The sequence below is a fragment of the Moschus berezovskii genome, chromosome 9 (genome assembly GCF_049115385.1).
Source record: "Moschus berezovskii isolate FMDL1 chromosome 9, NW_MosBer_1.0, whole genome shotgun sequence".
In the NCBI taxonomy this organism is placed as follows: Eukaryota; Metazoa; Chordata; class Mammalia; order Artiodactyla; family Moschidae; genus Moschus; species Moschus berezovskii.
Window position 1 is genome coordinate 100,276,030 of NC_142468.1, and position 26,302 is coordinate 100,302,331.

At 39.0% G+C, this 26,302-nt stretch overlaps 2 pseudogenes; both read right to left on the reverse strand.

The window, feature by feature from the left end:
• Positions 1 to 9,841: 9,841 nt before the first annotated feature.
• Positions 9,842 to 10,807, reverse strand: LOC148776659 (olfactory receptor 11H12-like; annotated as a pseudogene).
• Positions 10,808 to 19,876: 9,069 nt separating this feature from the next.
• LOC148776660 (olfactory receptor 11G2-like) lies at positions 19,877 to 21,140 on the reverse strand (annotated as a pseudogene).
• Between the last annotated feature and the right edge of the window lie 5,162 nt (positions 21,141 to 26,302).

Here is a 26,302-nt window from a genome sequence, read left to right on the forward strand (position 1 = left end):
ATAAAAAGTTTAAATCATCCATGAAGGGCCATTTCTAGTCTTTTTTCTCTTTCTACATATTTCATATATTAGGTACATATGCAACTTAAAAAAATTGGAATTATAGCACATGTGGTTTGTCAATATTTTTGTTTAGTATTATGTCTTGAGTTTTTTTTTTTTTTTCCATAGAACTAAATATTCCTTAAGTGTGATTTTTAATGGGTGCATGATATTCCATTTTAAACAAATGTACTTTATCTTTCTCTTTGGGAAGACTTATTTTATATAATTTTCTGGGAATCTACTTTCTTTTCCTTTAGAAAATATTTTTGGGACTAGATCACATGTCTATGTCTTTTTAAGATGTTTGACTCTTTTAACTTTGTAGCAAGCTAAGCGGTCATAAGTTAATGATCACTGGAAGATAACTGCATAGACAGAATACTGGAGTGTGACTTAAGGAACTGGGGCCAGATCTAAACTTTAGTGATACACTGGCTGTGCCCAGATAATAAATCCCTAAACTTCATGTACTTAGATTTTCCATTTGTAATATAACATCAAAGATAATATTCTGACTCATGTAATATTGATATTGTGAGAGCCTCATGAGCTAGGGAAACTCTGAATTTTTGGAGTTTCGGTAAATTGCAAATATGATTTCAGTCTAGCTTCAGAACACTGACAAATAGCTCATTGATTCTTGCTACATTCTGCTAGAATATGTATATATATATGTGTGTGTATATACATATATGTGTGTGTGTATATATATATATATATATATTTGCTTTTTAACCAGACAAATAAATACATTCCTTTCATTAGGCAGAATGAATTTATTATGAAAAATGTATATTTTATAACATAGTTTTGTATATTCTCCCCCTCAAACAACAGAATGCCTTTTGTTGAAAGGACTGGCAGCTATCAGAACTGTTTTTTGAGTGAATACCTTGTTTCCAAGTGATTTCTAATATGTTATTCCATTGGGATTTGGTTTCTTCATCTGTAATTTTTAGTGTGGAAAATGAGCTTGAGCTAAGCATTGCTTATAGATTGTCTTTCTGATTATGTCCTCCAGTGATGTGATAGCATACAGGCCCTAGCTGATTGTTATTATTCTCAGCATGGCTGAATCTCTTTCACATCCCCTAATCCCCTCTCTCTCCCAGCTTTCCTTAGCCTTTTCCAGAGCTGCTCACAGAAACATCACACTCCACCCACCCTTCCTTAGGACAAATTGAAGTAGTCCTTCTTCTGCAGCCACAGGGCAAGTTTGTGGTACCTGTGCAGCTGCCACCGACAATAGGTTACAGAAATAGCAGCAGGAGGTGAGCAGCCCTAGGCTTGGCCACCTAGTGGTAGGTGGTGCGTCTTAACCCCAGATTGTACCAGGAACTTTCCAGGGCCTGGCAGTTGAGCACATAGAGGCTGGGTCTGCTACTCTCCATGCTCGAGGACATAGCATCCATCCTCTCCCGCTCAACGCCAAATTCCCTCTCAGGCAGACATTGCCTTAGACCCTCGGCAACTGGAAAAGATTTCTCCAGGGTGGGAACCAGATCTTCTGGCACCCAGGCTTGGTTTGATTCTTAGCCACGTAATATATATTAACCCATATTACTATCCTTATTCTACTGATGAGGCAACTGGGTGTTAAAGAGGTAAAAGTGACAGTGTTTTAACTACAGTCCGGGTTTTCTACCTCTATATTCAGTGGTCTTTCCACAACAGAAGTCCTCAGGCAACACTAAGGGAGTATTTCAAGTGAATTCTCCTTTTGAGTTCATTTTGAGTTTATAAAGAGAATCACAAAATTTATTTCAGGTAAAATATAAAGAAAGTATAGAAATTAATAAGGTGAATGGAGAAATCTAAAGAGCAGTTGAAAGAAAATGAAACTTTGATAGTTTTATGCTCAGAATATAGTGTGGAGGTAGGAGCTCCCATTGACCCTTTTTCATTGCTTAGTTATCCTCCTCCATAGGAAGAACTCCATTTCCTCTTTAAGAAACGGGCCATAAACATGTGTCCCTCATCTAGGTCCCAGAGAAGATAGAAAAAGGCAGTGGACCAGATGGCTGCTCTGGGAGAACAGATGTCAGTTAACTGCAATGAAGGGTGCCACTCTCCTGAGAGGGATTGAGATTTTTCAGTAGCTTATGGCTGGGCAAGGAGGATTTGATAGGAAAAGACACAGACTTTTCTGTCTTTCCCTTGAGTTCCCCATGAGGATAGCATGCTTGGATGATCACAAAAATGCTGGCTCTGGAAGCTTTGAAGCTACCTTTCCTCAAGCACACTGTTGTATATGTCTCAACTTCAATAAAAAGTTTAGAAGAGGCATGAGGAAAAAGGCCTGGGGAATATTCACCCAGGTAACTTGACCTTGTAAAACCATCAATTTCATTGTGAACATTTCTCAACACATTTCATGCTGAGTCATTCTGTTTCCATGGCTATTCCCTGGTGTATTATCCCACAGGTGTGTCACCTGCAGTTCAACCGAAGGTGGGGAATGCCAAGGCAAAGAGGAGGGTACTCCATCAACCTCTAACTTTTCCCAAATCTACACAAATTTTTCTCTTTTTCTTTTTAACAAAGTTTTCTATTTCATGATGTTCTCTTTTCCAATCTGATTTGGGGATTTCCGTTCTCACTACTTTTGCACCATGTCCAAAGAACAAGATGCTTCTCCACTTTCCTGGAGAGTTTTCTCTCTTGCTTCTATTAATAGCAACACACCATCTTCTCCATTTTTATCCCTGGACTCTGAGTCCTCCCAATGTCTTAACATTAAGCCCCTTTGTGTGAGGAAGATTGAAGATGGGCCCATAATTTTACTGGAGAGAACTTTATCTTCAAAGTGAGACTTGCAGTGCAGAGGAGAGGAAGAAGAAAGGAATGGTAAATTTCTATATGAACGGTACTCCCTTCCAGAGGATATGGGCCATTGAGATACTTCTGGGAGGAGGCCATGGAATCAGAACCAGGGCAGAGTTTTGGTAACTTGGCATCCAAAGAGAGATGGTCCCTCCTCCTCTTCTTCCTTTCCTTTACATCATGCTTGATTTGATTGAGGGGCTTCCCTATAGCTCAGTTGGTAAAGAATCTGTCTGTAATGCAGGAGACCCCGGTTCAATTTCTGGGTCAGGAAGATCCACCAGAGAAATGGATAGGCTAGAGAATTCTGGCCTAGAGAATTCCATGGATCCATGGGGTTGCAAAGAATCGAACATGACTGAGTGACTTTCACTGACTTGATTAAAACTCTTTTGACTGAAACTCTTTTTTGATATTTTTGTCTGTTTTTAGAGTAATGATTTCATAAGTTTGATTATGGATATATTAAAATATTTCTCTCATGTCTTGTACCAAGCATTAAATTTTTGAAGTACCACATGAGGTGCTTTTGCTTGTTGAGGACCAGGAACACAAAGTCATGTATATTTTTTCCCACACAGCTTCGTGAATTTTGGTTAAAATCATAGGTTCTGTAGTGCCTCATTTTTTTGTTTTAATTAAAATTTTCATCCTTCAAAACTTTTCTGACCACTAGCTCTTCCAGCCACTATCTTTCTTGCTGTTCCTTTTATATAAAAATTTGCTTGAATATTGACTTCCAAAAGTGGTAGCATTGAGAAAATAGGCTATTTCCAAATTTCCACCCTTATATTCATTTTTAAATTTTATGCTCAGTACATGTGTGGTTGAGTGTATTAGTGCATAATTACTACCAATTTTTCTTATGTTCCTGCCTAACACAATCTCCATTCTCTTATGGAGGCAATGTGCCCAGGTTGAAAAATCAAATGTTACAACCTCCCTAGTAGATAGGAGCCATTATGTGGCACAATCTGGTCCATCAAAAAATATATGTAAAATATATGTGGCCGCTTTCCTGTTGCAAAATTCAGCTGAATTATATATATATATATATATATATCTGAAAATAGCAGCTGAATATATATATATATTCAAATTCATCTTATTATCTAAAGATTTAAATATATATATGAATATATATATGCACACATACATACCTACATGTATATAGCAAAAACAAGAAAACAAGACCTGGAGCTGACTGTGGCTCAGATCATAAACTTCTTATTGCCAAATTCAGACTTGAAGAAAGTAGGGAAAACGACTAGACCATTCAGGTATGGCCTAAATCAAATCCCTTATGATTATACAGTGGAAGTGACAAAAAGATTCAAGGGATTAGATCTGATAGAGTGCCTGAAGTACAATGGACAGAGGTTCGTGACATTGTTCAAGAGACCGTGATAAAGACCATCCCTGAGAAAAAGAAATGCAAGAAGGCAAATGATTGTCTGAGGAGGCCTTACAAACAGCTGAGAAAAGAAGAGAAGTAAATGGCAAAGGAGAAAAGGAAAGATATACCCATTTGAATGCAGAGTTCCAAAGAATAGCAGGGAGAGATAAGAAAGCCTTCCTCAGTGATCAGTGCGAAGAAATAGAGGGAAACAATAGAATGGGAAAGATTAGAGATCTCTTCAAGAAAATTAGAGATACCAAGGGAACATTTCATGTAAAGATGGGCTCAATAAAGGACAGACATATTATGGACCTAACAGAAGAAGAAGATGCTAATGTTAAGAAGAGGTGGCAAGAATACACAGCAGAACTATACAAAAAAGATCTTTATGACCAGATAATCATGATGGTGTGATCACTCACTGAGAGCCAGACGTCCTAGAGTGTAAAGTCAAGTGGTCCTTAGGAAGCATCACTATACACAAAGCTAGTGGAGGTGATGGAATTCCAGGTGAGCTATTTCAACTCCTAAAAGATGATGCTGTGAAAGTGCTGCACTCAATATGCCGGCAAATTTGGAAAACTCGGCAAATTTGTCACAGGACTGGAAGAGATCAGCTTTCATTCCATTCCCAAAGAAGGGCAATGCCAAAGAATGCTCAAACTACTGCACAATTGCTCTCATCTTACACTCTAGCAAAATAATGCTCAAAATTCTCCAAGCAGGACTTCAACCTTACGTGCACCGAGAAATTCCAGATGTTCAAGCTGGATTTAGAAAAGGCAGAGGAGCCAGAGATCAAATTGTCAACATCCGTTGGATCATAGAAAAAGCAAGAGACTTCCAGAACAATGTCTACTTCTGCTTTATTGATTATGCCAAAGCCTTTGACTGGGTGGGTCACAACACATTGTGGAAAATGCTTAAAGAAATAGGAATACCAGACTACCTTACCTGTGTCCTAAAAAATCTGTAAGCAGATCAAGATGCAATAGTGAGAACCAGACATGGAACAATGAACTGTTTCCAAATTAGGAAAGGAGTACATCAAGGCTTTGTATTGTCACCCTGTTTATTTAACTTATATAAAGAGTACATCATGCGAAATGATGGGCTGGATGAAGCACAAGCGGGAATCAAGATTGCTGGGAGATATATCAATAACCTCAGATAGGCAGAACACTTGTGACAGAAAGTGAAGAGGAACTAAAGAGCCGCTTGGTGAAAGTGAAAGAGGAGAGTGAAAAGCTGGCTTAAAAACTCAACATTCAAAAAATGAAGATCATGGCTTCTGGTCCTATTCAGTTCAGTTCAGTTGCTCAGTAGTGTCCGACTCTTTGCGACCCCATGAATCACACCACGCCAGGCCTCCCTGTCCATCACCAACTCCTGGAGTTCACTCAAACTCATGTCCATCAAGTCGGTGATGCCATCCAGCCATCTCATTCTCTGTCGTCCCCGTCTCCTCCCACCCCCAATCCCTCCTAGCATCATACTCTTTTCCAGTGAGTCAACTCGTCGCATGAGGTGGCCAAAGTATTACTTCATGGCAATTAGATGGGGAAAAAATGGAAACAATGACAGACTTTATTTTCTTGGGCTCCAAAATAACTGCAGATTGTGACTGCAGCCATGAAATTAAAAGACGCTTACTCCTTGAAAGAAAAGCTATGACAAACCTAGATGGCGTATTAAGAAACAGAGACATTACTTTGCCAACAAAGGTCTGGATAGTCAAAGCTACGGTTTTTCCAGTAATCATGTGTGGATGTGAGAGTTGGACCATAAAGAAGGCTGAGAACCAAAGAATTGATGCTTTTGAACTGTGGTGTTGGAGAAGACTCCAACATGATCATATTGCTCTATTTTCAGTTTATAAAGGAACCTCCATACTATTCTCCGGAATGGCCACACTAATCCACATTTCCACCAACAATATAAGAAGTTTCCCTTTTCTCCATACCTTCTCCCGCATTTTATTGTTTGTAGATATTTTGATGGCCATTCTGACTGGTGTGAGGTGATACCTCATTGTAGTTTTGATTTGCATTTCTCTAATAATTAGTGATGTTGAGCATCTTTTCATGTGCATCTTAGCCACCTGAATGTCTTAAATATCACCTTGCAGTGTTCTTTTGAAAGCTTAACTACCAAGAGACAAACAAGCAAATAGAACACTATCTTTTCACTGCTATTTCTTGTGCTTTTTCTCTCTTCATTTCTTTCTTTGGGAATGCATGTAGGCCTTTAAAAAATATCCTTTACAAGTTGTAATGTTATACTATGGAATTGGTTGTGAAAATATCATAGTATTTTGGGTTTTAAGAAGGGATCATTGAAAACCAGAGGATGCACAAACATATTAATTTACTAATCCAAGGTAAGGAGTCTGACAGTATGGTGGAAGCATTTCTTGCCTAGTCAACAGGTCATCAATCCCTTCTTCTTGAGCCCCGTGTTTATCTAATCTCAGAACATTTAAATGTTGTGTACCCTGGAAAGGGGTATAGAATTAGAATACTTCTTCAGTGGACTAGATAAGCGAGAGATATATGGTCGAGGTTTGAAAGTAAGATTGACTAAGGAGCTTAGCAAGTTCTCAAATCAAAAGAAAAATTGTCTTACCCAGGATATCTGTTTCAAAACTCACACTTTATTCCTATCTTTTGAACCAAGTGCTTCCCTGGTGGCTCAGACAGTAAAGCGTCTGCCTGTAAAGCTGGAGACTTGTGTTCGATCCCTGGGCTGGAAGATCCCCTGGAGAAGGAAATGGCAACCCACTCCACTACTCTTGCCTGGAAAATCCCACAGACAGAAGAGTCTGATAGTTTACCATCCATGGGGTTGCAAAGAGTCTCACTGAGCGACTTGACTTTACTTTTAACCAAGTCATTCATCTCTTTCCCAGGAAACTGTTCTAAGAGAAAAATTCTACAGGGAAATTGCTACATGCACAAAATATTCTTATATCTTAGATTTTCTGGAGCAGGTTTGTTTTTGGACTAAATGAGTCCTAATATAGATTTGCAATTTATCGTCATAGCAAACCTTTTAAAGCTTTTATTGTGATAATATTTTTTTAAGTTTATTTATTTTATTTTTGGCTGTGCTGGGTCTTCGTTGCTGCATGTGGGCTTTATCTAGTTGCAGCAAGTGAGGGCTAGTCTTTGTTACAGTGTGCGGGCTTCTCATAGTGGTGGCTTCTCTTGTTACAGAACCCAGGTTCCAGGCATGTGGGCTTCAGTGGTTAAGGTGAGTGCATTCATTCATTGTGGCCCATGGGCTCCAGAGTGCAGGCTTCGTAGTTGTGGCACACAGGCTTAGTTGTTTTGTGGCGTGTGGGATCTTCCCAGACCAGAGATCAAACCAGTGTCCCTTGCATTACAAGGTGGATTCTTAACCACTAGATTGCCAGGGAAGCCCTTGAGGTGCTATTTTTAACATTGAAAGAGTGGAAAGACTGTTCAAGGAAAGGATGGTACTGAATGGAAGAGTCTGATTCTCTGAGCACTAATTCTGTAAGCAGTCATTATTGTATATTGATGACATTCTTTTTTTTTCCTAACCTCTTTTCTTATACCCTTCACTTCTGAGTGCCAAAGAATTGATGCTTTTGAACTGTGGTGTTGGAGAAGACTCTTGAGAGTCCCTTGGATTGCAAGGAGTTCAAACCAGTCATTCCTAAAGGAAATCAGGCCTGAATATTCATTGGAAGGACTGATGCTGAAGCTGAAACTCCAATACTTTGGCTACCTGATGCAAAGAACTGACTCATTGGAAAAGACCCTGATACTGGGAAAGATTGAAGGCGGGAGGAAAAGGGGATGACAGAAGATGACATGATCAGATAGCATCACTGACCCAATGGACATGAGTTTGAGCAAGCTCTGGGATTTGGTGACGGACAGGGAAGCCTGGAGTGCTGCAGTTCACGGGGTTGCAAAGAATCGGACATGACTGGGTGACTGAACTGATAGCCTTCTCAAGTCAACATCAAGCTACTTCGAAGGCGAATCCTCTTTCTAGGAAAATTTCACTTCACCACATAAAAATCTACAACCCATACCACATTACTTGAATGGAATATTATAGTTTCTAAAAAATAATTATAAAGGTTTGCTATAATAAGGGACAACTGAGACTTTATAGTAAATAAAATATATATATAAATGAAAATAAAAATATTGTCATTTATTACAGGGATTCAATTCTGGATGCTTTTCTTCTTTAAAAATTTTCCTTAATGTTATTTTAACACTATTTCAGCAACAAGTAACAATGAACTGTCATTTTTCTTTTAAATATAAGTGATTTATCCACAAGATCATTTCCCTCTTCAGTTTTTAGGAGGAGAGGTTCTATTTCCTAAAACCCCATTATTGAACCAATCAGATTTTTAGTCACACTTAATTTTGGTGAAAATATTATTTTATTAATATTATTATTAATTTATAATAAATTAATTTATAAATATTTTTATATAATATTTCTGAATACTTTGATAGATACTGTTATATATGGAATTAGAACCACCTTTTAAAGGTTTCAGTTCAGTTCAGTTCAGTCACTCAGTTGTATCAGACTCTTTGTGACGCCGTGAATTGCAGCATGCCAGGCCTCCCTGTCTATCACCAACTCCCTGAGTTTACCCAAACTCACGTCCATTGAGTCGGTGATGCCATCCAGTCATCTCATTCTCTTTCGTCCCCTTCTCCTCCTGCCCGCAATCCCTCCCAGCATCAGGGTCTTTTCCAATGAGTCAACTCTTCACGTGAGGTGGCCAAAGTATTGGAGTTTCAGCTTCAGCATCAGTCCTTCCAATGAACACCCAGGACTGATCTCCTTTAGAATGGACTGGTTGGATCTCCTTGCAGTCCAAGGGATTCTCAAGAGTCTTCTCCGACACCACAGTTCAAAAGCATCAATTCTTTGGTGCTCAGCTTTCTTCACGGTCCAACTCTCACATCCATACATGACCACTGGAAAAACCATAGCCTTGACTAGATGAACCTTTGGTAGAAAGGGGTAATGTGTAAAAGAAGCAAATTATGTCTGGATGTCATTAGGCTATCTTGACTTTTATTGTCCAACAGAAATTTTGGATGATTGCTTTTAAGAGCTTATTTACTAGGAATGACCATCACAAAATAATAAAGTAAAAAATGATAGGAACCACAATCAGAAAAGAATATATTTCCTTCTTTTATTTACAACTAGCTGAATAAACATAAAAATGACATAATTATAATTTTATTGATCCTAGAATTAACAATCTAAAATTCCAAAAAGAGTATAAAAATTTTTATCCCAGATGAATCACACGAACTATCAAGAAAACACCCATATGTGTACATTTCTCATTTAATATGCAGTCCACATAATAACCCAACACTTCTACTTATCTGAATAATGTTAGCATTTTATCATTATAATGACCCTATAGATGATTAATTTCATAGGTTAATATAAATTATTATCACTAGACCCATTTTTGAAGATTAGATAACAATATAATTCTGGTTGTTTTATGTTAGACTATACTGACCTGATAATGGATGGATTATCTAGAATGTCTTACATTATGTTGAAACTCCCCAGAACTTTTCTCAGCTGTCTTTATCTCCTTATTCCAGAGGCTATAAATGAGGGGGTTGAAGAATGGGGTCACCATAGCATAGAACAAAGTTGCAACTTTCTGCATCCCAGCAGAATGTCTGAGCCCTGGGCTCACATACATGACCATCAGAGAGCCATAGAACAGGGATACCACAGCCAAATGAGACCCACAGGTGGAGAAGGCTTTCTGTCTTCCAGTCATTGAAGAAATATGCAACACAGCTATTAGGACAAGAGTATAGGACCCAAGGATGAAGAGGGAGCTACCAAAAAGCTTAGACTGTAGCAAAGCAATTGGGTTTTGGGGGCAGAGACACATGCCAATGCAAACAGTGGCCCTGGGTCACACACAACATGGTCAATAATGTTTGGTCCACAGAAGGGCATCCGAGAAATGAGAACAATGGGGATCAGGGACCACAAAAACCCACAGACCCAGCAGATAAGGACCAGTTTGGTACAGCGATGCCCATTCATGATATTAGGGTACTGCAAGGGACGGCAGATAGCAAGGTACCGATCAAAGGCCATAACGGTCAAATGCAAGCATTCAGTTGCTTCCAAGGAAGAAAAGAAATAAAATTGTAGGAAAAATCCAACAAAGGAGATGGTCTTTTTGTCTGAGAAAAAGTTGACCAACATCTTGGGGACTGTAGAAGAGACATACCAGATCTCTAGAAAGGAGAAATTCCCCAGGAATATGTACATGGGGGTGTGGAGTCGCTGGTCACACCATAAAGCACAAATAATGGCCCCATTCCCTGTTATGGTCAGAGCATACATCGTAAGGAAGAGTGAGAAGAGGAGGCTCTGAATCTTCCACTCACAAGGAAAACCTAGGAGTATAAATTCTCTTACAAAGACAAAGCGGGAATCTGGCTCAGAGATGCTCACGTTCATTGGGTCCGTAACCTGCAACGTCAACAGACATGTATTTGTCAGTTAGAACTACCTTCAAATGTGTTCCTGTTTAAGAATTAAGAGAAGACAAACACAAATTGGGGCACAGGAGATAGTTGGCTTCACAGAAACAAGCTTTGGCTTGCCTCTGAACTTTTTCCTTACTGTGATATCACTAAAGAACTTTAAACTCATTTTGTAAGCTTGTTATTCTTTGGGGAAAGCATGATCTATGATAGTTTCTCATAGATATGATAGCATATAACAGAAAGTGTTAATTGCTTAGTAGTGTCCAACTCTTTGCGACCCCATGGACTGTAGCCCTCCAGGCTCCTCTGTCCATGGGATTCTCCAGGCAAGAACACTGGAGTGGGTTGCCATTCCCTTCTTCAGGGGATATTCCTGATCCAGGGATTGAACCTCGGTCTCCTGAAGTGCAGGTGGATTCTTTACGTCTGTGCCACCAGGGACACCCCATAATATAAATTTGCTCTTAATAAATGTACTAGTTTCTTTCCCTAAACCCATTTTGAGGAGCAATAGACTCAGTAAAGAAGGTTTTAATTTTACTATTTATCTTTCAGTTATATGTGCTACTTAACATACCATTCAACATTGAAACAATTGACAATGTTTTACCAAATTGTTAGAAATCATTTTAAAGTCAATACTTTTGCATTCCTGCTTAAGCACCATAAAAATATAAGACCATAATATTACTTACTGATATTGACTTTTAATATTGTAATGTTGCAATGTCTTCTGTAGAAAGCAGTGGCTTGAAGTTTTTGCTTAATCTTTCACCTAGATGGAAGTTTGTAAAATTAACCTAAGTATGAGACTAAATTTTTAAGTATTTTTTTTCCACAAAATTTTGGGATTAAGTTTCTTTATAATTTTGGCAACGGGGTCACAAAGAGTCAGACATTACTGAGTGACTGAACTGATTCTTTGTATACTCATTTAAAGTAAGCAATTTCCACTCTATGAGAGAAATCAAATGCTTTCTTGGTCACAAGTAAACTTCCTTCATCTTATATTCTCATAAAACTATGACAAGGATATGAATTCCCTGAAATATTTTGTGTGTGGCAATATGCAGGGATGTGAGTCCTAAAAGTTGTGAGGGTTTATATTATGGACACAAACACACAATTTTTAGAAGGAATTTTTCCCCCACCTATTCTCCACACCAGTGCTCTGCGAAGTCTTCTATAATGATGTGGTGGAAGGAATTAATATTCCTTTGTTTAGTAATATGAATCTTTTCAAAACTGCTCTAAATCAGAAACGTTAATAAATCAACATGAAGAAATCATAGTTAAAGGGACTGACAAAGAGGTGTCAGGACTCTCTGCTGTGCTCAAAAGATAAAGGTGTTGTGGTTTTGATATAGATTGAATCTCTAGGGATCTGTCTAAATAATGATATCTTCTTGTCTTCAGATGGATAAAGAGTTTATTGCTGCACAAAAATTAAGATTGCACTTTCTTTGCCACAGGTTCTTCTGGGATTTGTCCTCTGTAGCATTATGGAAGTTCTCCTCCAAGCCAATGGTTCATTAAAAGTTAAACTATTGCATATTCTCTGAGGAATCAGTAAAGAGCAGTGACTATTACTCTGAGGCCCTATTGTTTACAAATCACTTGCCCATCTGAAATATGGATTCCAAAAGTTTCCAGAAGACACCGTTTGAGGAGAAATAAGATACAATGTGTCACAAAAGATTCTTATAGGAACATTTCAAAGATCATTGGGCATATTTTGGAGGATAAGGAAGTGATGGGCAGAGAACCCAAAGAGGCAAATGTTGAGGTGAAGAAACTGCAGAACACTGAGGATAAAAATTTGGAGAATGTGGAAATAGCTTACAGCATAGTATTCTTTAGATATGAGAGAAGTATTTAAGTTCGTTGACTGAAATACTTCAGAGGCACACGTGACTTCCTGATTAGTATGAGACATCAATATTTTTTACCCTTCAATTTTTACCTTAAGCCATTTAGGGTTTACCTAGTATACTAAAACACCCAGGTGTGAAAGAAAACTCGTATCATGGAGCATAAAATAATTGAGGACGTAAGGAATATATGCCTTGGAACGTTGGTCTGTGAACCACAAGCTGCTTATGCATGCACATGTGCTCAGTCACTAAGTCGTGTCAGACTCTTTGCGACCCCATGGACCACAGCCTGCCAGAATCCTCTGTGCATAAGATTTTCCAGGCAAGGATACTGGAGTGGAAATATTTAAACGTAAATTGCTCACACTAAAAGTGTCATTCCATGGTGGTTCAGACAGAAAAGAATCTACCTGCAATGCAGGAGATCTGGCTTCAATCCCTGGATCTGGAAGATACCCTGGAGAAGGAAATGGCTACTCACATCAGCATTCTTGCTTGGGAAATCCCATGCACAAAGGAACCTGGAGGGCTATAGTTCATAGTGTCACAAAGAGTCAGACAGAACTGAGCAACTAACACTTTCAAACTGAGAGACTAAAGGGGAAAAAGATTACTTAGACTTTCATTACCTTTTAGTGACACTACTTCAGTCCTTAGAAACTCTTAAAACATTGCTTTGATCTTGTTATTTGTCTGCTTAAAAACCACCACTGGTTTCCTTATGCAAAATTTCCCCAGTTCTCCACAAATAGACTTCAAATGCCTTTCTCATCTTACCTTTTCCTACTCCCTCTTTCAGATAAATTGAATAATATTTCATTCTGTGAGTACCTTTCAGTTTCTCATATTTGCATCTTTGTGGTCATTTTGCTTATTGGAAATCCTCATTACCTCCCTCTGTACCTGCAAAACCCCATCTATCCTTCAATCTCTAGTTCAGATGACATTTTCCCATAATACTTCTCCTTATTCCCCTAATGGAGCACATTTTCCATCTCTGAAATTTTATTTAACTGTATTTGCATTTTTCTTATGATGCTCATCAGAAACTTCTTTGTGTTGTCCTTAGTTATACACTTATTTTTTCTCCCTTCCCAGGTTATAAAGTGTCTGGAGGCAGACAATTATTATTGTTCAGCTTTGAACTAGCAAACGGATAAAAATACATTGCATTTATTGGCCCTCATGAAATATTTGATTAAATGGCATTTTTTTGGCTATATGAGTTTTGTTATTTGTAAAATCAGCACCTTTGAACCAAAGTTATGGCAGAAGGTGAAGAAGAACTAGAGAGCCTCTTGATGAAAGTGAAAGAGGAGAGTAAAAATGTTGGCTTGAAGCTCAACATTCAGAAAACAAAGATCATGGCATCCGGTCCCATCACTTCATGGCAAATAGATGGAGAAACAGTGGAAACAGTGGCTGACGTTATTTTGGGGGGCTCCAAAATCACTGCAGATGGTGACTGCACCCATGACATTAAAGACACTCACTCCTTGGAAGAAAAGTTATGACCAACCTAGACAGCATATTAAAAAGCAGAGACATTACTTTGCCAACAAAGGTCTGTCTAGTCAAGGCTATGGTTTTTCGAGTAGTCATGTATGGATGTGAGAGTGGGACTATATAGAAAATTGAACGCCGAACAATTGATGCTTTTGAACTGTGGTGTTGGAGAAGACTCTTGATAGTCCCTTGGACTGCAAGAAGATCCAACCAGTCCATCCTAAAGGAAATCAGTCCTGAATATTCATTGGAAGGACTGATGCTGAAGATGAAACTCCAATACTTTGACCACCTGATGCAAAGAACTGACTCATTTGAAAAGACCCTGATGTGGGGCAAGATTGAAGCCAGGAGAAGGGGATGACAGAGGATGAGATGGTTGGATGGCATCACTGACTCAATGGCTATGAGTTTGAGTAAACTCTGGGAGTTGGTGATGGACAGGGAAACCTGGCATGCTGCAGTCCATGGGGTTGCGAAGAGTCAGACATGACTGAGCAACTGAACTGAACTGAACTTGAACCAAAGTGAAAAAAAAAAAATTCAAGGTGCATTGCAATATTACTCTACATCTACAGATATTAAGGAGATTCAGCCAGGGAGAGCTCTGATGCTGTTGCTACTGCTTAGTCGCTTCAGTTGTGTCTGACTCTTAGCAACCCCATGGACTGCAGCCTACCAGGCTCCTTCGTCCATGGGATTTTCCAGGCAAGAGTACTGGAATGGGGTGCCATTGCCTCCTCCGAGGGAAAGCTCTATATAGGTTTAAATCATTATGAGAGACTTCTTAGAAAATTCATTCAAGAAATGATTTGAAATGTGACATAGAACAGTCCTACTCCAAGTGCAGTTAAAGGATTAGCATAGTCCTCAAATTGTTAGCTGTCTGTGATAAATTCAGATACTAAGATGAAGCATTTAGAAACTTTCATAGTTGACTAGTTTGTGATGTGTTGAATCTAATAATATAAAAGTGAGCTATATTTGTGGTTTTATATTTCATTTTCTAGTTATTTTTTAAAAATTTTATGAAGCTATTAATCTTAGCTGTAATGAATTGGGTTCTTTCACTTCAGTTAAAGGCACTGACTTACAAGACAAGTAGAATTCAAACTGAATGATGAGGGCATTCTAAATAGGAACTGTGTGTGGGGTACATGGGTTGTTAGGCTGTGATGTGTATCTTTGAAGTTGATAACAGAGAAGAAAAAGAGGGCAGTGGCGGGTGGGAAGAAAACCTTACTCAGGGTGAGGAAAATGCTTTGGTTAAGCCAGAGAATTAACGAGGAAGAGGCAGAGTAGAGACCGATCAGATTAACAAAATGCTCCCCTAAAGGAATGTCTCTGAAAGACCACGGTACAGAAAGACTGCTTCCTGAAGTGTCTTTTCTGTTTGTGCTGCTTCAACGAAATACTTTAAACTATATGTGCCATATTAACAGAATTTTATTTCTCACACATCTGGAGGCTAGGAAATCCAAGATCAAGGCATCAGCAGTTAGAGTATCTGGTGAAAGCATGCTTCTTGTTTAGACAGCCTTGTTAACACTGTAACCTTACATGGTGGGAGGGATGAAGGAGCTCTCTGGGGTCTTTTTTCAAAGGGTACTAATCCCATTTATGATGGCTCCACTCTCAACGGATTCACCTAAAGGCCCCAAATCCTAATAGCATACCATCACACTGGGGGTGTGGATTTCAACATTTGAATTTCAGAGGGACACAAACATTCAGGTTATAGCTTAAAGGTTATAAAGATTCCAAAGAAAAGGAGTATAGCCATCCCTCCATATCTATGGGGGGATGGTTTCCAGGATCCCCTAAGGTAAAAAGCCAGGGAATGTCAAGTCCCTTACATAAAAATGGCACAGTATAGTCAGGTCTTTGATACTGCAGATTCTCTACCCCCAGGGCACCAGACACAGAGCGCTGACAGTATTTTCAGATTTAGCAGTGGAAGCAATCCTGATTCACAACTAACAAATTGTTTTGTTCTGAAATGTGAGAGCATTTATATTATAAGATAGAACACTGGGTTGCCAGATTTCTGTCATGCAGCAACAGAAACATTACATGATATTGAATGATATCTGTACAGTGGAGAAGAGTGTTTTCAGGAACTGCCCGATTTGAAGGCAGATTCCTTTCCTATCAAAAGTCAGAGAGGTCTGTGATCCCTAAGAAGCAGAACAGAGTATGTGGAGAGAGAGAGAGAGAGAGAGAGAGGGCATGAGAAGAGAGGAAGCGGGGTGAGGAGTGCAGGAAACTGCAGTCTGTAATTCTGCGTGTCTCATGTTCTCTTATACAAGGACATCGGTGTTTAAAACTGGTGATTCAGTGTCTGCGTGTTCATTTGCTCATAACTCATGTCATGTCTCTGTCAGTCATATTACTAAGAAAACCATCTTGTTCTTCAACACAGTAACATCTCTGCTTTGTGATTCAGCAACATCTGTGTTATTGATATACTCTTCATTTCTCTCTAATCCTTGTATACAATGTTTTGACTTGTTAACTCTTTATTATACTGCCCACGTTTTCAGCTACATTATAGTAATTGGGAATTTGGGGTAGAAAATTAACTTCCAAATTAGAACTTGTAATGAGAGCAAATTCCCTGTGAACTAAAGCATGAAGTATTATAATGATGGAGATATTTTAGGGTTTACTCTTTGCTAGACTCTCTGATAAGCAGATTGATTCATTTCATCCTCACAGTGGCACTAGGAAGAAAGCTCTATCATTATTGCTTATTTAAATATGAGTTAATGGAGACATATACGAAGTCATTCAGTCAGTGGAGACAGAATTTGAAAAAGTTTGGTTCTGACCGTTACCACATATTGCCTGTTAACTGCAAATTATTTGTAACCTGCTATCAGGATAGTTAAGTAGCCTGTGTAGTGAATATTTGTGAGCTTCCTGACCTACCTCTGATTTTAGTTTCAGAGGTGGTGGGCAGTCCCTTGGGAGCTCAGAATTAGTCTTATGGCATCCCTCCCATCTCAAGCCCTATCCAGGAGTCTTCCTGCTTTCTTCCCAGGGCCTTTTCTGAAGACATAGTGGCTCATTTGGTGCATCAGTCAATGTGTTTTAGGAAACATGAGTAGTCACTATCTCCCTGTGCAACCATGGTTAGTCAATAAATATCTTAGACCTGTGCCATTCACACGGACCATTCTCAGAGGTTCTAGTGGAATCAGATTTTCATTGGTCATAGTAGCTTCTTCTCCTTCCTCATTCCTACTACCTGAAACCACCTTCTATTAATAATAAACTACTTGCACCCAAGTCTTTTCTCAGCTTCTTTTATGACAACCCAAAACAAGACACCCTTTTTTAGTTGTGTTGGAAAGAAAAAATTGTAAACCATTTGTTACAAAAGGATGTATTATCTGTTAGATCCACTCACTTTCACAGTAGAGTGATCATTATTTCAAATTATTTGTTCAGTGTCCCAACTAGAAGCTTATATACCCAAACAATGCAAAATATTGAGGTTAGAATTGGTGAATGGCAGTCTTTATATCTGAAGTGGGAGAAAAGCAATTGTGAAAGAGGATGTGTGAAATAAGTCCATGTGAAACTTCAATAAGAGATGTGTTCTTAGGCACAGCAGCTTTAGGAAAATGTGCATATGTAAGTTGAGGATCCAGAAATTGAACTATGCATGCTTGTGTGCCTTTTGGAAAGTCTTCATGTATCCCGGGGGTAAACAAGTCCCAGTTTCAAAGACTTAATTCTCTAGAACACTGTAAACACACACACACACACACTCCCAAACCAAAATTAAACTAAACACATGGTATTTTGGCTATAAATCGAGAAAACATAATTTAGTTTATGTCTCAGGGAAAGTTGAGAAGGAGAGCCGTTGTAGAAGGGCTTTGCCAAAAGTTATAGGAGGTGACTTTCATGGAGGAGCTGAGATTTTGATTCCAATAAAGAACATGAGAACAAAGAATTCATTAACATTCAAATTTAATTGATATTTATTATGTACTTTCTATGTACTGTTTTAGGAAATTTTGGATTCATGATTTATTAAAACACCACACTAATTGTTCTCTGGGGGTGGCAATTACCATTTTAATTTTAGTTGAAATGAAGTTACCTGCCAAAATCACAGTTGATTAATGGAAGAATTGAGTTCCTCCAAGATCTTTTGATTTTAAGTCTCACATCCTTTCAAAGACATCAGAGTAAGATTGAACAGAAATCTATCTCTAGCTTTTTAAGGAACATCCATACTGTTGTCCATGGTGGCTGAATCAGTGTACATTCCTACCAGCTGTGGAGGAGGGTTCCCTTTTCTCACACCCTCTCCAGCAGTTATTGCTTGTAGATTTTCTGATGATAGCCATTCCGAGTTGTGTGAGATGACACCATCTTGTAGTTTTGATTTGTATTTCTGTAATAATTAGTGATACTGAGCATCTTTTCATGTACTTTATAGCAATCTGCATGCCTTCTTTGGAGAAATGTCTCTATACATATTCCGCCCATTTTTTATTGGTGTTTCTTTTTTCACGTTGACATGCATAAACTGTTTGTATATTTTGGAGATTAATCCCTTGTCAGTTGTTTCATTTGCAAAAACTAAAAACAGAACTACCATATGATGCAAAAATCCCACTCCTGGCATATACCTGGAGGAAATCATAAACTGAAAAGATACATGCACCCCAATGTTCATTGCAGCACTATTTATAATAGCCAAGACATGGAAGCAATCATAAATGTCCATCAACAGGGGACAAGATAAAGAAGATGTAGTACTATACATAATGGAATATTAGTCAGCCGTAAAAAAGATCAAACAATGCCATTTGCAGTAACATGTATGGACGTAGAGATTGTCATATTGAGTAAAGTAAGTTGGATACAGAAAAACAAATTTCATATGATATTGCTTATATGTGGAATCTAAAAAACAAGGGTAAAAACGAACTTATTTATGAAACAGAAGTAGAGTCACAAATGTAGAAAGCAAACATGGTTTCCAGGGGATAAGCGGGGTGGGGAGGGATAAATTGGGAGATTGGGACTGACATATACACACTACTATATATAAAACATAACTAATAAGAACTTGCTGTATAGCATAGGGAACTCTACTCTGTAATAGCCTATATGAGAAAAGAATAAAAAAAAAAGAGTGGATATATGTATATGTATAACTGTTTCACTTTGCTGTAAGCCTGAAACTAACACAACATTGTGAGTCAACTATTTTTTATGAAAATTTTAAAAATATTAATAAAAAGAGAAAAAAAAGAAATCTAGCTAGAAGTTAAACAGAACACAAGGTTTCCCCAATTTCATCACAAAATATACGTGTCTGATATGATGTTGACTGAAGTTTTCCCTAACACTAATCCTGGCTGCCCACAACCCTGTGCAAAATTAGTTGCTTTTTCCTTGTGTCTCATATATTGTACATATATTGGTTAGAATATTTATTGCATTTAATGTTAATTATTTTCTTACTTGTCTGCACCATTAGGATGCAATTTGAGGAAGAGATCGTGTCTGCTTTATCTTCATAATTATGCTCACAATACAGTGCCGAGTGCAGTGTCTAACATGGAGGAGGCATTCAGTTTCTATTTACTGAATGGATGATGGTACACATGTGTGAGAGTTCAAGGGTGGCCATTTTATCCACATCATACTAAACCAGATTATCCCACATTCCTCCTGCGCCTGCTGCCAAAGACTTTTAAAGAAATTTTAAACTTTCCCAGAACTTTCCAGAGAGCTTTCTTCATATCCTTATTCCTGAGACTGTAAATCAAAGGGTTGATGAGTGGAGTCACCATGGCATAGAACAAGGTCATGATTTTTGGCAACAAGGTGGAGCGGCTGGATCCAGGGCTCACATGCATCACCAAAATGGTCCCGTAGAATAGCAACACCACAGCCAAATGGGACCCACAGGTGGAAAAGGCCTTCTGTCGACTGGATGCCGAGGGCAATCAAAGAACAGCAAGTAGAACCAGGGCATAGGAGATGAGAATGAAAAGGAAGCTAAGGAGGATGATGAGGGAGCTTAGAGTATAGCTGGTGAGTTTGGACATGGGAGCAGGAACACATGAGAGGGTCAGCAGTGGGCCTGAGTCACATACAAAGTGATCAATTGCATTCAGTTCAGTTCAGTTCAGTTCAGTCGCTCAGTCGTGTCCGACTCTCTGCGACCCCATGAATCACAGCACGCCAGGCCTCCCTATCCATCACCAACTCCCTGAGTTCACTCAAACTCATGTCCACACAGTCAGTGATGCCATCCAGCCGTCTCATTCTCAGTCGTCCCCTTCTCCTCCCGCCCCCAAACTTTCCCAGCATCAGAGTCTTTTCCAGTGAGTCAACTTGTCGCATGAGGTGGCCAAAGTATTGCAGTTTCAGCTTTAGCATCAATTGCATTAAGACCACAGAAAGGCAGTTGGGAAATAAGAATAACAGGCACCAGATACCAGAGAAAGCCACACACCCAACAAGCAATCACTAGGTTGAAACAACGTCTGCCAGTCATAACTGTGGCATAATGCAGAGGATGGCAGATAGCAAAGTATCGATCAAACGACATTGCTGAGAGAAAGAAGCACTCAGTGGAGCCCATGGAAAAGAAAAAATAAATTGAAGGAAGCAACCAGTGAAAGAGATGGCCTTGCTCTCTGAGAGGAAGTCGATCAGTGTGTTTGGAACAGTGGAGTTGACATACCAGATCTCCAGGAATGCAAAATTCCCCAGCAGGATGTACATGGGGGTGTGGAGATGCTGGTCCCAGCACACAGCACAGATAATGGATCCATTTCCTATGAGAGTCAGGAGGTAGATGATGGAGAAGAACATAAACAGAATGACCTGAATCTCCCTGCTGCAGGGAAAACCCAGAAGGATGAATTCACGCACTGATTCAGAATGGGATGCTGATTCGGAGATGTTCATTTAGTCTGTAAGCTGTGCTGCAATGAAACATTATTATTGTGAAGCCAAACACAAACAACTGAGCATAACATACAAGGCCCTTCACAATCTGATCTTCATCTACTTATTTAACTTCACCTCTTGAGTCCTATGTCCCAGATAAGAAAAGAATAATCACATTTTTGTAAAGTGACATGCTATTCTTCCCACCTAAGATAGCTGTTGCTCCTCCTTTTGGGTTTCCCGCAGGTGGCGCTAGTGGTAAAGAACCTGCCTGCCAACGCAGAAGACGTGAGAGACAGGGGTTGATCCCTCGGTAGGGAAGATCCCCTGAAGGAAGGTCATTTTGCCTGGAGAATCCCATGGACAGAGGAGCCTGGCAGACTGCTGTCCATAGGGTAGAAAAGAGTCGGACACAACTGAAGGAACTTAGTATGCACACAAGTAGCACCCCACACACCTTCCTTTCTGCCTCCCTCGCTTTCTCCCCTCCCTTTCTTCCCTTCACCCTCCCTCCACCCTCCGTCTTTCCTTCCTTTCTTCTTTCTTGCCTATCCCTTCTGGATCCCTTCCTTTCTCTTTCTCCATCTTTTTACTGTTTATTTACTTTTTTTTCTTTGATTGAATAACTTGTACTTGAAATCTACACCGTTTACTGATTGCCACCTTCATGAAATATTACTGGACTTCACCATCATATAGTAATTCTTTGTTTTTGCCATAGCATCTGACATATGTGTATGTAAATTTATACTATGCCTTCTTGTAACTGGTCACTTTTCTATCTCTTTACCAGTCTGAGCTTCAGGAAGGCAAAAATGTATTTTTCATCTCCATATTATGAATTCTGAGCACAGTTCAGTTCACTTCATAGGCATGCTAACATATTTCCTGAATCAACATTAAAGAAATGAATTGCTATTTTTTAAAGGTTGAAACAGCATTCTAAAGTGTTTTCCAGAAGGAATGAGAAAACACTCTAAAAGCTACAGCATTTTTCTACACTAAAGAATTTTCACTTTATACTTTGCATCATTTTCTTTTTTTATTTTGCATGTCTTACTATACCGACTAGACTGTAAACCTCTGAAGACAGAGGCCAAGTGTTAATCATCTTTGATCTTTTTTGGTATCTACTACATCAGCTGGTAAAGAATCTGCCAGCAATGCGGGAGACCTGTGTTCAATCCCTGGGTTAGGATGATCCCCTGGAGAAGGGAAAGGCTACCCGCTCCAGTATTCTGGCCTGGAGAATACCATGGACTGGGGTCACAAAGAGCTGGACATGACTGACCAACTTTCACATAATTTTTTAGGCAATATGTACATTGTAATTATTAAATGAATAAATCATTATTTCTGTCCCCCCATTTGAATTTTAATTCAGATAACTTTCCACTTGAAAGCCTTAATCATTTCACATATGCAAGGAAAGAACCATACCATTGGACCTTGGAAAAGAAAGTGGGGGACAGATGCGTGCAAGGATATGGCAAAAAGAGGAGATGATGGATCAATGTGGTATGAGACTAGAGAAACCAAATGTGCCAATTCGCCTGGGACTGGACTCATTTCAACCCTGAAAGTCTTGTAACTCAGGGAACCCTCAGCCCCAGGGAAGCAGGGATAGCTGGTCACCCAAGTGAGGTCCAAATTTGACCCAGCTACCTCACAAATGCATGTGCACTGGTCCCCTTGGATCTTACTGAAGTCCCTCCTTTCTCTTATTTGTCCGCAGAGAAAAAGGAAAGGGCTTCACCATGACCATGAGAGTATTCAGAGGACGTAAAAACGTACTGAGAAGACACTTGGGAACAACAGCGGGGCTGTCCAGATGGACTTCCAAGAAGGCTGGATGTCCTGTGCAGCCAAGTATACTCATTATCAACTGATGTCACACTCCAGAAATGCAGGCTGTGTGGAAATATATGGCCAAGGTCCTTGGGTGGGTAGATGCAGCCCTGATACTCTTTCCACTCTAAACTAAATTACTCAGTAATGCTGCGTTTTTTTAACCCACATTTCCTTTGACTAACTCTGCTTTTTTCTCTTCTTTCGGTTATCTGAAGGCAGTTGATTCTTTCAATCAAATTTCTCTGAAGAAGAAAAAGACTCCATGAAGACCTTGGAAATGGGGAAATATAATGGGAGGAAGCAGCAGCCAGTGAGACAGATTGACTTGGCATTGTATTTAAGAAGAAACTGGGGCTGGTATTCTGATCTAGATTGAGTTGATGATTTTTCAAAACATTTAATGATCTGGTTTCTGATGATCAATATACTGAAGAAAACATATAGCAACCTTGGAAAAAGAAAGACCTAAAATAGTTTAATTTGGTTTCCTTACTTAAGGGAAAGAAATACTTTATTATTCCTCAGGGACACTCTGGTATTGGTATGAACCACACTGATGTCTGACACTTCCTTCAGAAGAACTTTGAATGTCTCCCTGACAGTCGTTAGCCCTGGTTTGGCCAGGATCTGTGTCTCTGTCTCTTCTTTCTAAATGCAGTGATATCATGGAATCTATTTTATCAGATAAAACCATTGTTATGATTTCCCAAGACTTGATTACTCAGTAGATAGACAATTATATATACACGTGAGCAAAAACAAAACAGAGTTAGTATTCTTTGAGTTTTAAAAAGAATTTGTGAAACATTCCCAAACTGATTTGCTTTTCCTAATTCCTTAACCTACCTGGACTTCCAAGTGGATGGTAATTATTGTAGTTTGTCGTCGGTTTTGTCTCTCTGAAACAATGTAAGAATATGTAGATACAGCTCCTATAAGTGGAACCAGGGAAGCAATACTTTTAATCCTATTTGACATCATCTCCTATGAATTGCTAGTCATAACTCAACTCTTATCTTGCTTTCAAAAGAGAGCATACTGTTACTTAGAGTTGTGAAAAAGCTAGCAAAAGGATTCATCTATACTTCCTTTAATGTCAAACGCCACAGATTTGCCTGGGAATTGAAGCTATTTGGATTTTTGGCCCTCAGATCTTTTATCAAGAATACCACCACCACCACCACCACCACCAAGAAACAAATTTAGGATCATTTCTTGAGGAGAAAAGAAAAGATAGGGACATGATGTGATTTCTGCATACCTGCGAGCTATGCTCAGGAGGAACTGAGTCAGCTGTGTCCTTGCTTCTTAGCTCCTATCTCAAAAGTGTTATTCCCAGGACTTTCACTGAAAAACAAACCTCCTTTTGTACAATTAACTTGGCAGTGACTGCCAAGATTCTCGTCAGGGGAGATGTCTGGAGGATGATGAAGGTTAGACTTTGGGAGTGGTTTCTAGTTTCTAATTTGGAAGAAAGGATTCAAGTACCATCTACGTAAAGTTTTTAATCTAAAAAAATGGAGTTCTGAACCAACACAACATTGTAAAGCAACAGTTCTCTAATTAAAAACAAATTTAAAAAATGGAGTTCTGGAGAGCATCTTATTCTCTATTTTTGATCAGTATTTCCAAAGATTTGGTTCTTTGTATATTTTGAAAAGTTGTCCTTTGGGAAGGCTAGTCTCTCAGGCCAATATCTGCCTTTGCCATCTGTGATTAAATACCTTTTAGAGAGCAACTAGGAAAAATAAGTAGTTGTGTGAACTGAGCATATGGTTGTGTCTTCTGAACTCAAAGTTAATTATGAAATATCTTTTTATTCTGTAAGACCATGGTTCCTCAAGGGAAAGGTGACAGCCACATAATTGATCACCAGAGAAATGTAGAAAATTGAAAATGTTTTTCTTATGAGGAAAAAAAGGAAAAAACTTAAGGAATATGAGATCTTTCTAGTGGTGCCATTATGGTTTATTTTGTTTCCTTCAGAATCATTAGTCTAACTGTATTAGCTCTGTACTATCATAGTATGAGGCCTTCCCAGGTGGAGCTAGTGGCAAAGAACCCGCCTGCCAATGAAGGAGATTTAAGAGACATGGGTTTGATCCCTGGGTCAGGAAGATCCCCTGGAGGAGGGCATGGCAACCCGTTCCAGCATTCTTGCTGGAGAATCCCATGGACAGAGAAGCCTGGCAGGCTATAGTCCATGGATTCGCAGAGTTGAACACGACTGAAGCAACTTAGCACACATCATAGTATGATGAGGTTTCTGTTACGATTCTTGAAATTATTCCCAACATTATTCTAACTTTTTTGTGTACAAAAAATAATTATCTTTTTTGATCAATATAATAGGCCCAATAATGCTATCCCAAAAATATCTTCCCTGAGGTGTTACCTACATATATTTTCAGAGTCACTCTCTGAATGACCATTTATTTCTTTAAACAAAAATCACATTTCATTTAGGTTGAAATAAACTTTACAAAATTAAATTTTTCACCAAAAAATATAACGGGACTATTTTCTGCATTATTCCTGGATAAACCACAAAACACTTATTTTTGTAGTTTTGCTTGTAAATCAAGATGAGGCAGTACATGTAGACATGGAAAAAGACAGAAGAAAACACAAAAATCAGTTGTGAATGACCATTTTTTTATACCTTAATTTAAAAAAGTAACTTTGGTCATGCTGTGCACCATGTGTGGTTTTAGTTCCTCAACCAGAGACTGTACCCAAGCCCTTTGCAGTGAGAATGTGAAGTCCCAACCACTGGACACATTCCTTGAATGACCTGTTAGAGGATCTCTGGAGTCAGCTATAGTAACACAGATCGATATAATCAGTCTATTAGTGTCTATTTCTATGTGGTAGTGAAAGGTTGAGCAAAAATATTAGAAGTTTAAAGTGTTTATAGGTCATTATAGTGCAAGGTGGGGAGCCGTGAGCACCCAGAGCCAGTCTGAGGAGGCAGAACTACAGCATGTGTATGACTTAGAATGGAGGACCCAAGGGAGCGTGAACGTGACCAAGACGCACTTTCCCTCCTGAACGGTTTTGTCGGGTCGGTTCCATCTTAATTCCTTCTGTGCTAGGCACGCCATAGGTTGCCAACTCTTGGTTTTTACCCTGTCCCCAATAAAACTCTTTCTGCGTTGTGATGAAATAAGACCAGTGTTTCAAACTTCATGTGCATTGTGGTGGGAGGTTTTCCACTGTGACGCAAATATTTTTATTAGTATCAAGTGTGCAAAGATATCTATTCTATTTCACAAATTGGGAATTCATTGGACGTATCTTCTGTTTAGTGGACAGAAACACTTGACATG